General features: G+C 37.4%; 1 pseudogene; it reads left to right on the top strand.

Annotated features, from left to right (window-relative positions):
• Positions 1 to 12904: 12904 nt before the first annotated feature.
• LOC111773036 (U6 spliceosomal RNA) lies at positions 12905 to 13005 on the top strand (annotated as a pseudogene).
• The last annotated feature ends 2624 nt before the right edge of the window (positions 13006 to 15629 follow it).

A 15629-nucleotide genomic window follows, 5' to 3' on the forward strand; every position in this document is an offset into this window, starting at 1 on the left:
GAAAAATGCAAATTAAAACAACAATTAGAAAGTCCGATAATATCAAGTAGCAGTGAGGATGTTGGGAAATAAATCTTCTTTATGTCTTAAGGGAAAGTAAAATGGTGCAACCAATCCAGAGAGCAACCTGCAAGCACTTGGAAATTAAATATACTTACACTCTCTACATGTTGTAGCAACTACATCCTGGATCTCTTGCACATGTCACTAAGAATATTTTTATAGCACTGTTTGTGGTAATAAGAATGTAGGAAGACTAGATGTCCATCAGGAGAGGAATGGGAAGTAAAATGAGAGATAGACATATAATGAAGTTAGATGCAGCATTCAGAATTAATGTTCTAGACTAATATATAGCTAGGTGGATCTTTAAATATCATGGCCAGTGGGAAAAAAAGAAACAATGTGAGATTTATAAAAGAATACCTTTCAAGGAGATTAAATGTGCACACCAAGAAAACAACACTACTTTTATTTTTAAGGATACACATGGATCTAAATAAACATAGAAATGACAGACTGGAAGGCATATATTAAGTACATAAGAGTGGGAGAGAGATGAGGATGGTGGATGAATGGAAAAAATACTAAAATAAAAGTAGGAAAGTAAAAAGAAAGAGACATTGCACAGATGCTGATAATGTGCAATGAAATGAAGAGAATGATTAATTCAATCTTGTGCACTTGATAGTCTAAAAATAATAGTACGTAGTAGAATCTGGAGTATGGGGACTAGGGTAATTTTAGAGAGAATACAAAGATCAGTGCTAGCTGAGGATGAACACATTGAATTCTCAGGCTTCTGATGATCCCCTGCCCTTAGATCCATTTTAGGGTTAGAGGAAGATAACAAACATCACCAGTAGTTGTATTTTAATTCTGGTTTTGATTTGGCAAATGATAATAATGGGATAAGCTATAAAGCACTAATAGGTGCATCTATTTATATTACTAAACATAAATGTAGAAAATATATTTAAAAACAAAATGATGTACAGTGTTCACCAAAAACCTCACCTTTTCAGGTGACAAATAGGGTAAATTTTTCATAGTGGAATTTCGTTTGCAGTTATCTTGTTAATTGGTAAAATGTGAGGCTTAAAATGCATTCATAGATTTTAATGTGTTATCATTAGAAATGACTTCAATTGAAGCTATCATTTTATCTTTCTTTAATTGTCACTAATGACTTCAAAGGAGGATTATCTTTGGAACTCAGTGGCTCTCAAAATTATTTGTCTGTGCTTTATATCTTTATTGTCTTGCTTCCTTTGAACAATCAGAAAAGAGAAAGAGGGCAAAGGAGTACGCAGCACAGCCTATGAGAGGAAATGGCAGAAATAATGTTTTCTTAACTGTTGAATGTGAATATTCAGAGAGTATTATACTTCCCTGTGTGTTTTAACATGACTGATTGCTTCTTAATAATGGTATAACAAATGTTTCTTATGAGGGAAAATGCCAACTTTGCATCTCAGGGAATCTAAAGACTGTCTTTGGCTGCTCTTTAAAGTGCTTCAAAAAGTTTAAAAAGAAGAGTGTGTGTGTTTGTTTGTTAGGATGAGGAAGCATAGACATTACCATTTGAGAAAAAGAGGTTTATTATAACACTCAGAGTGATGATCATTTAGTTAAAAAAAGAGATGATCTCAGAAGAAAATTGGCCAATTAATAAATAGAAATGATAAGAAAGAGAGAGAACAGAAATTCAGGGCCTTGTAAGCTGAAAAGTCCTAATGTCTAAGCCCTAAACAGTAAAAGATAGGCTTGCTAAAAGCTATGAATGAAAAAAGTTAAGTACAACTTGATGGTTGGATAAAGAGATTATGGCAAAGGTTAGACTATGTCTTTCATTTGCTCAAGGTAGACTCAAGGCAGCTGCCATCAAATAAAAAGGGAATCATAGGGTGAAGAAGCAACACAAATCAGACTGGAGAATCCTGTCTAGGAAAAAACTATTGGTGTGGTTACTGGCACATGGAATTGATTTGAAACAGATCAAGGAATATTAAATTTTTAAAGAAATGATTTTGTCAACAAAACTATGAAAGTGCAGTAAAAAATCTTTGGGATATTAGGATTTAAAACAACCTGCAGATCCCCAAACTTGGAGGAGGAGGCAGGCTTTTAAATCTATACAGTCCCTAAAAAGGGCATGCTTCCTAACTCGACTCTAGACGTAGTCAAGGAGAATAATGGACAAGAAGGAACCTCCCAAAGGGTGAGAACATTGGATAATGGAGTTCTCCTCAGAGAACATAATCTGAGCCCAAGCAAGGATTTCCCCCACTCCTAGGACAGCATCTGTCCACTGTGACTTCGAAACTGGTTCAAACCAGTGACTTCTGTGTTTCTTATTCTCTTTCCAAATGGAAGTGTTCATTGTGGTCATCCCTACTCCACCATTGTAATTAGATATGTGTTTGACCGTAGATCATTTACTTCTCTTTTTAGTTCATAGGTCTCCAGAGCCTGAAGCAGCATGTTTTGACCATATGGGAAGGACTGAATCTCAACTAGAGAGCCTGAATTTTGAGTTGATGCAGTTAGTGATCAAAGATTTTAGGTTAGTGGGGCCGGCTCCGTGACCGAGTGGTTAAGTTCTCGCGCTCCGCTAAGGCGGCCCAGGGTTCGGATTCTGGGCGCTGACAAGGCACCGCTCGTCAGGCCACGTTGAGGCGACGTCCCACATCCCACAACTAGAAGGACCTGCAACTAAGATATACAACCATGTATTGGGGGGGGGGGGGTGAGGGGGGGGTGAGGGGGGGGTTGGGGAGATAAAGCAGAAGAAAAAAAAAAGAAGATTGGCAACGGTTGTTAGCTCAGGTGCCGATCTTTAAAAAAAGAAAAAATGATTTTAGGTTAGTGCTGGGGGTAGTGTGTTTCATGTCTAGGAGGATGAATAAAAGGGATAATGAGTGGCCAGAAAGGAGGATTGGGTAGAGACTTGCTGGATGCTCACTAATCTTATTTCCTCCTCTTAGGCATATGGGTAAGCTACATTTCAAAGTGTCTCTTGCAGTTAGATCAGCTAGATTGCAGCCATAGGACTGTAAATTGAATGTGGACAGAAGCCATTTGTGCCACTTCCAGACCTAGCTCCTTAAATGTCCTTCACAATCTTTCATGCACTCTCTCATTGTCCCATGACTGTAAGCAAAGGATTCTGAGACAGTGGAGCTTCCCTGAGTGGACGTTCCCTGAGTTGAGTTGGAAGAGGGCTGCTGAAGAAAGCTGCCGGACCAACTTTGGACTGTGACTTTGTCAAGTCACTAAGATTTTGGGGTGGAAATACAGTAACTCTCAGATTAAAAGATATGACACAAAAGAAATTATGTAAACACGTAAAATAAATCTGTATATATGATTAATAAATAATCTGAATTTTATCATTCGAATGTTGGGAAAGAAGGGGTATCATATAAAAAGGAATCCTTGGATTCCTTGGAATATAGCAGAGTATATTCCAAGCATAAATAGGATCACTAGTGAAGAAATGGAAATGAATAATTAGCTCTTCAAAATAGAATAAAAACCAGAAACAAACGAGGGGAAGATAAGAAATGGTATTAGTGATTCCCAAGCCTGGGGATGGGACGAGAGCAGGAGGAGGAGGGAAGTCATGTAAGTGGCTTGAAAAAATTTTGTGGAGGGGAAGGGGAAAGTTCTAATGAGTCTTATGGGTAAAAATTATGTGTTACCTGGAGCTATCTTACCCAAGGAACAGCCTCTGTGCCATGGAGAAAAAAAGGCTCAGAATTGTTCATCAAAGACATGAGCAGCTAAGAACTCCCAAGGGAGTCAGTGCATAACATGATGGAAATATGGTTTTAAGAAAAGTGAATTATTGGAGAGTTTATAAAGGAGAAAGAATTATTATTATTATTTTTTTACTGAGGGGGATTTGCCCTGAGCTAATATCTGTTGCCAATCTTCCTCTTTCTGTATGTGAGCTGCTGCCACAGCATGGCCACTGACAGACTAGTGGTGTAGGCCCACGCCCAGGAACTGAACCCAGGCTGCCAAAGCAGAGCATGCCAAATTTTACCAGTAGGCCACCAGGGCTGGCCCTTCTTCTTCTTCTTTTTTTTTTTTCGCTAAGAAAGATTCACCCTGAGCTAACATCCACTGCCAATCTTCCTCTTTTTTTTTTGTATATAAGCTGCCACCACAGCATGGCCACTGACAGATGAGTGGTGTAGGTCCGTGCCTGGGAACCAAACCCAGGCTGCTGAAGTCGATCACCCCAAACTTAACCACTAGGCCACAGTGGTTCGTGGTAAATTTTTGAAGAAGAGTCAGATTTTCTGACTTTTTTTAAAAAAAGATTTTATTTTCCATTTTTCTCCCCAAAGCCCCCTGGTACATAGCTATATATTTTAGGTGTGGGTCCTTCTAGTTGTGGCATATGGGATGCCACGTCAGCATGGCTTGACTAGCAGTGCCATGTCCATGCCAAGGATCCAAACCAGCGAAACCCTGGGCCACTGAAGTGGAGTGTGTGAATTTAACCACTCAGCCACGGGGCTGGCCCCTAGATTTTCTGACTTTTTAACTTTCCAGTCTTTAGAAATAAATTCCATTTACATTTTATATTTTGTGGCATTTGCTACCATTCCATTTAAGATTTATCCTATTCATAAGGAGATAAATTCATTCCTTAATCTATGCTTATTTATTATTCTTAGGGTACAGAGCATTCATGTACACTGTATACTATGAGTGTTCAAAGAACAAAGATCTTAGTTTTTAATGAGTTTATAATTCATTTCAACAAAGTCTATTAAACTCCTACACTGCACTCGGTAGTGGGGATATAAAGATGAGTAAATTACAATCCCTACCCTCAAGGAGTGAACAATCAGTTCTCAAGGAGGACTATTATTCTGCACTCAATTCCAATGTATGGTCTTTTTTCCCCACACCACCGAGCAATTCTGTGACACCAGCTGGGTGTCCTACAATTCAACTTAATTCTGACACTATCTACACAGAGATAGCATCAAATTCCACAGGGTAAGTATTCAGTTCCACAAGACTGCCCTCCACTTCAGATGCCAGTTGCAAGTCCATGTTGTTGCCTGTGTTTCTGACCAACTGGTTATAAACCAGAGGTTCCCACGACCCCGTCTTTGGGTTTGATTAATTTGCTAGAGCAACTCCAGAACTCAGGAAACTAATTTACTCACTAGATTACTGGTTTGTTACCAAAGATATTAAAGGTTATGAACCAATGGCCAGAAGAAGAGATACATAGGGCAAGGTCCTCAACAGAGTAGCTATTGTTCCCCTGGAGTTTGAGGCTTGGCACAGTGGAAGCAATCTATTTCAGCAACCTGGAAACTCTCTGAACCCAGTGCTTTTAGATTTTTTGGAGGCTTCATTACATAGGCTTGATTGATTAAGTCATTGGCCTTTGGTGATTAAACTCAATCTCTAGTCCCTCTGCACTCCTTGAATGTCAGGAGATGAAACTGAAGGGTCCAACTCTCTAATCATAGGTTTGTTCCCTTGGCAACCAGCCCCCACCCTTAGGTAATTTATAGGCTTTCCAAAAGTCACTTCTTTAAAATAACAAAAGACACCTTTATGGCTTTCATCACTTAGGAAATTCCAAGGGTTTTAGGAGCTCTGTGCCAGGAACTGAGATGATACTAAATATATATTTCTTATTATAAATCCCTAGACATATAAAGATAATGTTATAATCCAGTGAAGTAGTTAGCTAGTGGCTAAGAGCATAGGTTTTCAAGCCGGATTACCTGGGTTCAAAACCAGGTATTTAATTTACGGTGTGCATGCCCTTTGAACAGTTATTTAACATTTGTATATTCAATGAGGATAAAAATGGAACCTTCTTCATAGAGTTACTTTGAAGATTAAATGAGTTAAAAGAACCTGGAACAATGTCTAGCACATAGTAAAACTATACGTATTAATTACAATTATAATATAAGAATCAATGGTGTATTCTGGGGGTAAGGAAAAGGAAATGGCTAATTTAGTCTGCGGATGGAGAAGAACCTTGGAAGAGCTGGACCTGGCAGATCAAGGGTGAGAGACGGGTATTGAATCGTATTTAAGGGACTTTACAGTCTGTGCCGCTTTTTATAGGGTGTGGTCTTTATGAATCCTGGTCTGGATGAATCCTTTAGCATGAACTCATCATTCAGAGGATGACTCCATCACAAGTGAGTATTTATGCCTGCTGGGGTCTTATATAATGTGAAAATTAATAAACAGAAACTTAATTTAAAATGGAGTCAGGAGACCAGAAGGGGGAGCTCTCACACCCTGCAATGATAGCAGAGCCCAAAAGGAAGAAGAATGACTTCCTATTTTTGCCTGGCAAGAGCTCAGCCAATGAGAGACTGTCACAACTCAGTCAATGAAAAGGCACTATACCTCCAACTCTCGATTCTTCCAATGGACTCCTTTTGATATCGTTGAGGCAGAACATTTACCTATGGCTACTTTGGCCCAACTGGCTGAATTATATATACAGTCTTACATCAGCTTGTACTTTAGCCAAGAGCAAAACTGCCAACATTTATACTGATGGTAGATATGCTTTCAGAGTAGCTCATGATTTTGAAATGTTGTGGAAGCAATGTGGCTTCCTTACTTCCGGTGGAAATGAAATTAAAATGGCCTCTATGTTCAGGAATCATTGGATGCTATCCATTTACTGCTCCTTTAGCTATTAAGATCCTGAGGCATTCTAAACTTCACTCCCCAGAAGCTAAGGGAAATCACCTTGCTGATACTTCAGCAAATCATGCTGCCCTTAAAGGAACCAAGAGCAACCAAACCTCTGTCATGGTCCAAACAGATATTTTCCCAAACGATAACTTAGAAAAGCTGGCTAGAGAAGTCCAACAATTAGCCTCAGAAAAGAAAAGACAAGAGTGGAAATTCAAGAATTGTTGATTTGACAAAAAGGGAAAGCTCTGGTTCAGACCAAATAACAACCCAGTCCTACTGGAGACTCCAAAATTCCCACTCCTAACCACTGTACATGCATTTAACCATTGGTCTGCTAACAAAATGATAACATTCAGGAATCAGTATTGGTGGGGAAATACTAACAAAGCTACAAAAAGGCCTACTTCATTTGTCCTACTTGTCCAAAATGTAATCCATGGAAGCCTGTTTGTGCTGCTCCTGGACATTTTAACAGCCTAATGGACCATTTGAGATTTGGTAAATGGATTTCATACAACTTCCTTCATCTCATGGATATAAATATGTTTTAGCCATGGTCTGTATGTTTTCTCAGGGACTGAAGCCTTCCCTTACAGACAGGCTGCTGCCTCTTCTGTGGCTAGAGTCCTTTTGGAAAAGATTATCCCTACCTGGGGAACTCCTCTCAAACTTCATAGTAACCGAGGAACCCATTTTACTGGTCAGGTACGTCAACAAGTCAGCATTGTTTGGCTGGTTTCACAACACTTTCACTGTGCTTGCCACTTTCAATTCTCTGGTTTAGTCAAATATGCTAACGGCATTTTTAAGACTCAACTGGCAAAATTTGTGGAGACCCTCCACATACCTTGGCTAAAAGCATTGCCATTGGTCCTTCTAAATCTCAGATCCACCCCTTTTGGAACTCATAAACTCTCACCCTTTGAGATAGTCACAGGATGCCTAATGTACTTGGCTCCAGCCTCTTTAGACCCACAGTTGATAAGAGGAGACATACTCCAACATTGCAAAGACCAATTGTTTCTATTAAAAATATCATGTTTTGGTGGAGCAATCTTTTCACAGAACACTCCAGGGAGATGAAGACTTTAAGCATCACACCTTGCAACCTGGAGATTTTGTCTATTGGAAAAAACACCTCCAGAAGGATTCTCTTCAACCTCACTGTAAAAGCCTCTATCAGGTACGGCTAACTAACTCTTGTGCTATAAAACTCTAGGGAATAGACTCTTGGATTCATGTGACACACCTAAAGAAATTACCAAATCCTGATTGGGCCTGAACATCACCTGATGACCTAAAAGCCAAGATTTCCCGGAATTGAAGCAGATGATATCTGATGAGACAGCTTTCCCAAGATGTCCATACCAGCTCTGTTGGAAGTTTGTCTGCAAAGCCTTTGATGATGACATGATGCTTTAGATGATCTCCAATGCCTGTGACCTTGATAACACATGGACTTTATTTAAAAAACGTGCCTGAGAGTTCTCCATCCTACCACTTAACTCAAATGTGACCTCAATAGGTTTCCAATCTGTGCGCTTTTCCTCCAACGTGGGACACTAGATTCAGGAAAAGTCCTTCCTGGTATCAAGGGACAAAAGGCCAATAAAACGGGAAAAACCTGACTTTTGATCAGTGATACTTTCAGAGAAATATTTTAATCAAAAGGGTAAAATGTGAAAATTAGTAAACTGAAACCTCATTTAAAATGGAATCGGGAGGCCAGAAGGGGGAGCTCTCACACCCTCAATCTGACTGACTAGAAGTAGCTCTGTTACATCCAGTTTAGGGCTTATAATTTGGTCTATAAAGCCAATTTCTCTCCTTCCCTTTGTTTAGAGCACACTTATAATAGCTACATAGTTTAAATTCTTATTCAGAGCAAAGAAGAAGATTGACTCACACTTTAAAAATTGTCTCTCCACGTTACTAGTTTTAAAACTTGCTCAATTTAGTAATAATAACTAGTGGCTCCTCACCTGCGGGTTTCATGGTGGTTTTTAGAAGTGAGTCATTGACATTAGCTCCAATGGCAGATGTCTAAATCACATATCATACTTTCAATTGATGATTTTAGCTAAAAGATCAAACAATGTCTAAGAGGTCTTTTCCAGGTAAGAATGAAAGGATTTACCGTCTACTGAAAAAATGACTGACTCTTCTTAGTATAAATGAGATTTTTTTCCTCTGAAAGTGCAAAACTGTTCTCAATTTCATTCCCAAGGACTTTCAAAATTTCAGGCTTTGCTGTAAATGAGTCTGCACAGCATTTAGAAGGCTAAAAACAAAGGGAGGAAAGCCAAAGAGAAACACCAGTTTCCAGTATTTGCCCCAGGGCTTTGCACCTAAAGCACCACCCCGCTTCTTTTTGAGGTGACTACACCCTCTCTTCTCCAGGCATTGGAGTCTCTCCTGTATATGTACAAACATTTGTTACTCTGACAAAGTTTCATTGTCAGGGAGTTTCTAGATAGGGATCTCTAAGTTAAAATCCCAAATTATATGCATCCACCCACCCTTATGTTATAATTACTCTCTTGAGGCTTTTAAAAAATAACTACACACATCAACAGTTTCACAACTGCTTTTAGTGAGTAGCAAGATTAGTAGGCAAACTCCTAGAGAAATTATGCAGGTGACCACAGTTATTAATGTGCACGTTGTTAAAGTGTTTGAATGTTGTGATGGGACCAAGGGGCCAAGGTCAAAGATTCCATCAACATGATGCTGTTAGCTTGGCACTTCAGAACCAAATTAAAGGGATTCGTAAGGGTTGTTGCCTTAGCTATATGGCACTGCTTTGGGGTTTTCCCTCATAAAAAAACAGCATGCAATATTTTTTGGGAATATTAAGGGATTTCGCCTTTAAGAACCACAGCTAAAATTACAATCTGGTAGCTGCTTTATTACGTCTTTGTATGATAACTAGTCATCAACAACTTTTTTCTCTATCAATTTCACTTTGGTCAAATATTTCCAAGAATAAAATTAGAAGACAGAAATTTCCTGCATATACGTAAATTCACTCATTATGAAACATTACACATCATAGACTATTAGAATTAAGAAAGACCATAGAAAGGTTGATTTTACTAATGAATAAACTATTTGGTCCAGGAGGTGAAGTGATTTGCACATTCTGGTTGTGTAGGACGCCGCAAATTTCTGTAAGTTATTCCCGGGCCCTTTACCTCAATTTCTAACTCAAATTAACATTATTTAAGTGATCAGACAGTTCATTGAGCAATGATTGATACCGTGAATAAGATGAGCCTGCTCTCTCCATTCCAGATGCTTTTTACCTGTCTGTCTTTCTGGACAGGTGAAGGACAGTATTGGTGTAGCAGCTCACTTTAGTAGGAGCAGTAAATTTGCTTAAGTCTAAATCAAAGCTTACTGAGCTATGTCCAGAACATCCTTCTATATCATTGACATAATATTTTTGATTTGTTGATTCATTATTTTTTAGAGCGTACTTCAGCCTTTTTATTGTGCTTGCATCCTAAATTTCATCTTTATATGCTCCTCAGCACTTAGTCTATAAAAATGAATAGTTTCATCACCAAGGTCTTTTTAGAAATAAAATAATTAGACTTTTTTTTATTATTATATACATTTATTTTAAAAATTTGGAAAAATAAATTAAAATAGAAAGAAGAAAAGTCATTTGTATTTAAATAATCTTTTTTTGAGGAAAAAGAAATTTGTGTTTGTTCTTAACCTATAAATGGTAAAGAAATGCTTGCTGCAGAAACTTCAGACAATACTGATAATAGAAAAGAAGTTAAAAAAATCTAAAATTCATGTAGACCTATCCACCGTTATGTGACACTGTTTTTTTGGTTTTCTGTGTGTGTGTGTTTAGTCAAACACTTGATTTTCAGAATTGGAATAGTATAAGAAACATATTTTATATCCTTTTTATTCCATTTAGTACTTAGTTACAAGGATTTATTCATTCTTTAAATGAGCCTGGAGGTCATGATTAGTAGTTGTATAATAGTCAATCAGATGGAAATACATATTTATTTAACCATTCTTCAAGTAAACAGAAGTTTAGGTTATTTTTTCATTTTACTATAAATATTGCTGTAATGAATATTCATATACATAAACATTTATGTTTCTCCTTGACTTTTTTAGGTCAAATTCTTTGAAGTGATATGGCTAAATAAAGAGAATTTAAGCTTTTGATACAGTCATGCACTTTCTAACAACAGGGATATGTTTAGGCAATTTTGCCCTTGTGCAAGCATCATAGAGTGTACTTACACAAATCTAGATGGTATAGTCTGCTACACACCTAGGCTATATGGTAGTAATCTTACGGGATCACTGTCATGTATGTGTCTGTTGTTAACTGAAACGTAGTTCTGTGGCACACAACTGTATATATCTTTGAATATATTATCAAATTGCCTTCCAAAAACATTGTACCAATTTATAAACTCACCAATAGTTTTTAATTTACCCTTACTCTCTGCAACACTAAGTATCATCATTCTTTTTAATACTTGATGCTGGTTTGTGAACAATGGTATATTCTTATTTTAATTTGCATTTTTTTAAATTACAAATGAGACTAACGTCTTTCAGTGTCTTCACCCTTTGTGTATCTTCTATGAATTGCCAGTTATTTACTCACTTTTTTCCTTTGAAAATGCTTATCCTTTATGGTGTTTTCTTGTTTTTTTTTTTTTTTATATTAAGGGCATTAACATTTTGTATGCATTGTAAATATTTCTCCTTTTCGTAAGTTGCCCTCTCATCTGGTTTATATGTTTTTAGGAGTAGTTTGTGGTGATAGTAACTGTTTTGAGGAGAAAATAGACAAAGACAGATGATTGATCTGGAAGGAACTGATTGAGTTGGGGGTATGAATGATGGTCCTTGGATTGGATTAGAAAAAGGATGATTGGTTTACTCTTTTGGACGATGAAATTATAATTTTGGTACTACAGCCTGTACTATTTCTAACTCTCAAAACAACTAGTTTTTAAGAATTTTTTTTTAATTTAAAGATTGGCACCTGAGCTAACATCTGTTGCCAATCTTTGTTTTTCTTCTTCTCCTCAAATCCTCCCCCGCCGCTCCCCCCCATACATAGTTGTATATTGTAGTTGTGAGTGCCTCTGGTTGTGCTTTGTGGGACACTGCCTCAGCATGGCCTGATGAGTGGTACCATGTCCTCACTGAGGATCCGAACCTGTGAAACCCTGTGCCGCCAAAGTGGAGTGCTCGAACTTAACCACTCGCCCAAGAGGCCAGCCCCTCAAAACAAGTCTTTAAACTGCCGTCATCATACTTAAGTCACAGAGCTTCTAAAGTGGCAAAAGAAGGATTACAAACCAGGTTTGTCCAATGCCAAGGTCTAGTCTCATGACTACACCACACTACTTCTAAAGATTACATAAGTGTTTTTTTGGTAAGGAAGCAGAAAAAGAAGCATTCCTATGCTTCTTCATTATGTTTTTAAATGCCTGCCTGATATTTCACGCAGTTGATGTTCCATAAACTCACTATGATTGAGTTTATCTCTCATCTACATAGATGAGGACACAAAGGAACAGAAAGGATCACTTCTTGCCCAGGATTACCTGGCTAGTAAAACTAATTCAGGAGAAGAGGAGGAGGCCAAGAATAGTTAGATCTATTTCATCAATCTTTTTATCTTGTGTTTCTTCCTTTGCTTTTTATGCTTAGAAAGTTCTTCTCTGCCTAGAGATGAGAGAAAATTATGTTTTCTTCTAATTGTTTCTGGTGTTTGTTTGTACATTTATATTTAACTCAAGGCAATCTGGAATATATTTTGGTGAGAGAAATGAATTAGAGGCTTTTTCCTAAGGGGAGGACTCACTGAAATGATTCAAAGTTTTATCTGAAAGAATAGGTACACAATAATAGCAGCAAAATATTTGAAAAGAAGAAGAGTATTGGAACAGGGAACTAGTATTGCCAGAAATTAAAAAATGATAATTATGCAATAATTAAATCAGTATGCACTGTTTTAAGAAAAAACACCAGCTCTGTTTAGTATAAAGGAACAATCAAAATGATGTAAAATATTATTTTTCTCAAAGATCATATTAGTTTATTAATTTGGGATTTGATAATTTTTCATATTTAAAAAAAATCAAAATAATAACTAAAAAAATGCAAATGCCCCAAATAAAAATCCAAGCAAGGCTGGTGCTTGCTTTTGCAGCATACATACTAAAATTGGAACCATGAGAGGAGATTAGTATGGCCCCTGCCAAGGATGACACACAAATTCGTGAAGCGTTCCCTATTTTTCAGTTATGCAAGATGAATATTATACCTCAATAAAGCTGGAAAAAAATGTCCAAGCCTAAAGTTTCTCGTGACAAGCTGGCCCTTAATGAATTGTGACAGTGAAATAATCCTTTTGGACATGGTGCAATTGCTATAGCTATAAATATAGGTGTCATGGCACATGTTGGCTGTAGAAACTCCTGAGCTGATGAGCGCACACTCACCCGTTTTGTTTACATGGGCGAGGTGCTTTCTGCCTGCTCCACACCTGCACCTGCTTGCAAGGTGCATCTGAAGGGAGGATGCTGTCTTTCCTCTTGACCCGGATATCTTTCTACTTTTGAATTGCGAAAGGATTGGGTCATCATGGATTCTGTCTTCTTCCTTATCCCTGGGATTTGAATAAGTAGGAACCTCTCCCTGGAATTGTGAGGATGTTAAAAGAGGCCTCTAGGTGGAAAGCATTTGGGTTTGACATCATGTAGAAATGAAAGGAGAGGTTGGAGAGACAATAATCCTAGAATCCAGGAGCTTTAAAAATAGAGGGAAAGATTTCCTCTCAACCTTTTATTACTCAACCAAAATCCTACAAACATATGTGTGATTTTCAGGATGAATAAGCCAATACCAGAAATGGAAAACTAAAGTCTGGCTATGAGCTCCAAGGTTTAGGGGACTTATTTGCTAACCTTTTTTCCTAAATGACATTTACAAAAGTGGGGGAAATGTGTTTCCTTCTAAGAAAAGCAAACTTGGCAAGATACCAACTTTTCTACAGGAAGCAGTCAATTCTATTTTTCTGCTTCTAGTTGTCCCAGATTCTTAAATAACATCTGTTTTCTAAATTCTCCAAGTGGTAGTCTAGATTAAGGAAGTTTCATTGCCTCCATTGAAAATGGAGTTTTGCTTAAGCGAAGACTCATGCCTTATCTGTAGTACTCAAATAGTTTAAGTTAAGGCTTTTTTTCCCTCCTAGATGAAGGATATTAATATACAAAAGTTTGCCACTCTTTTTCGCAAAATTTATAGAAATTCCAATTTGCAAGTGCTAGTTTATAAGGAAAGACATCTGTTTATTTTCTGTCTTTGCATTTTCTATGGTACCTTTCAGAAAAAAGTATTATGCATATCATGTTTCAATCGTAAAATAATAAATACTTATTGAACTGGTGGATCAAATCAAGGGAAAACAATTAATTTTGAGACCAGGAGTCCAACAAAAGAAGCATGTAACAAACTTTACTGTTTATGTCTTCCTTACTTTGGCCATTGGCCATAGTTTAGCTGTAGCCTAGACATTTATAGATCTAGTGTTAAAGAAGTTACAGAAATATCCCCCCAAATGTCTTAGCTTTCTCTTCTAAGCAGTCTGTATACAGGCATTAGAGAAAGTCGCTATTCCCTTTTACCTTGTAATATTTATCTTTCTGCAATGTGAGAGGGAAACTTTAAGGTCATAGGATGACCTAAGAAAAATGACTTATTCTTTTGGCAAATATTTCTAATGTATAACTTACTTTGATATGCCTCTGTTGTGTGATGTAAATGAATATTTTCAAATCACTTTTCAGGAGAAATAGCAAAATAGATGTACCTACACTGCTTTTCCTAAGGCAAAGTCTATAGCTGCATATGTGCCATACTGGCAAGTTTTCTGTAAGGGCATACGTCATACATCGGGATTTTTGCCAAAGTTAGTTTCTTCATATCATTCAGCATTTGTCATGCCTAATGAGAGCTTGTGTATACACAAGTGAATGTGTCAGAACCCTTTGGCAATTAATCCATTAAAAACATTGCTATATGCTTTTCCAAAAAAAAAGGCAAAGCATAAATTATTAATGCACATCCCTTCTCAGTGGCAATAAAAGGGATATCTTACGTTATTTTAAAATCCAGGTAAGGATATAAATTAATAAAGTGGGAGAACAGGTGAGAGAGAGTTTTCAGATGAGACAGTCTTGGAATGTTTATTTCTTTCCTTGGTCAAGACTTACTATTTGCCTGGCCCGCAGCTGTGGTTGATTTGAGAGAAAAGGACAACTTTCCATTGGTTGTAATGATCCTTAGTCATCCTACTCCTTTTTTAGTAGATTGATACTATCCTGGGATGGTTTTTCTGGATCCCTATTTCTTGGCTGTTATTGTCCTTCTTTAATTTTACCTATTGCTGTCTCATAATGCCTGTGCCTGAGGCAGCAACCCATACTTCAGCTGCCAAGCTCAGCAGACTACAGTTTGCCAAAGTGGGTACCCCTTCCAGGCCAGAGCTACATAAGGGCTTAAATGAGCTCTGGTGATAACTGATAACCTCAAAGTCATCTTGTTTTCTCTTTCTTCAGCTTTTCCACTATTTTTTTTTTTTTGAATACTCTCTAAAATTATACATGCTAATTGGAAAAATTTGAGAATATGAAAAGGAAAAAGAAAAAATTAGAATGCAGATCAATTTGTTAAATAAAAAACAACCTAGACTGTAATGAAAATTAAAACAGAAAGGAATCGTTTCAAAATATCATTGGATTAATGTTTCCTGCCCCTGGTCTTATTCTTCCTTTTCCTTCTCACTTCTTTCTCCCCATCTTTCCTCTTTCCTTTCCTTCAAGTAATTTCTAAGATAATCTCAGATCAAGGGTATGCAGTTA

Source organism: Equus caballus, chromosome 3, assembly GCF_041296265.1.
Source record: "Equus caballus isolate H_3958 breed thoroughbred chromosome 3, TB-T2T, whole genome shotgun sequence".
NCBI lineage: Eukaryota > Metazoa > Chordata > Mammalia > Perissodactyla > Equidae > Equus > Equus caballus.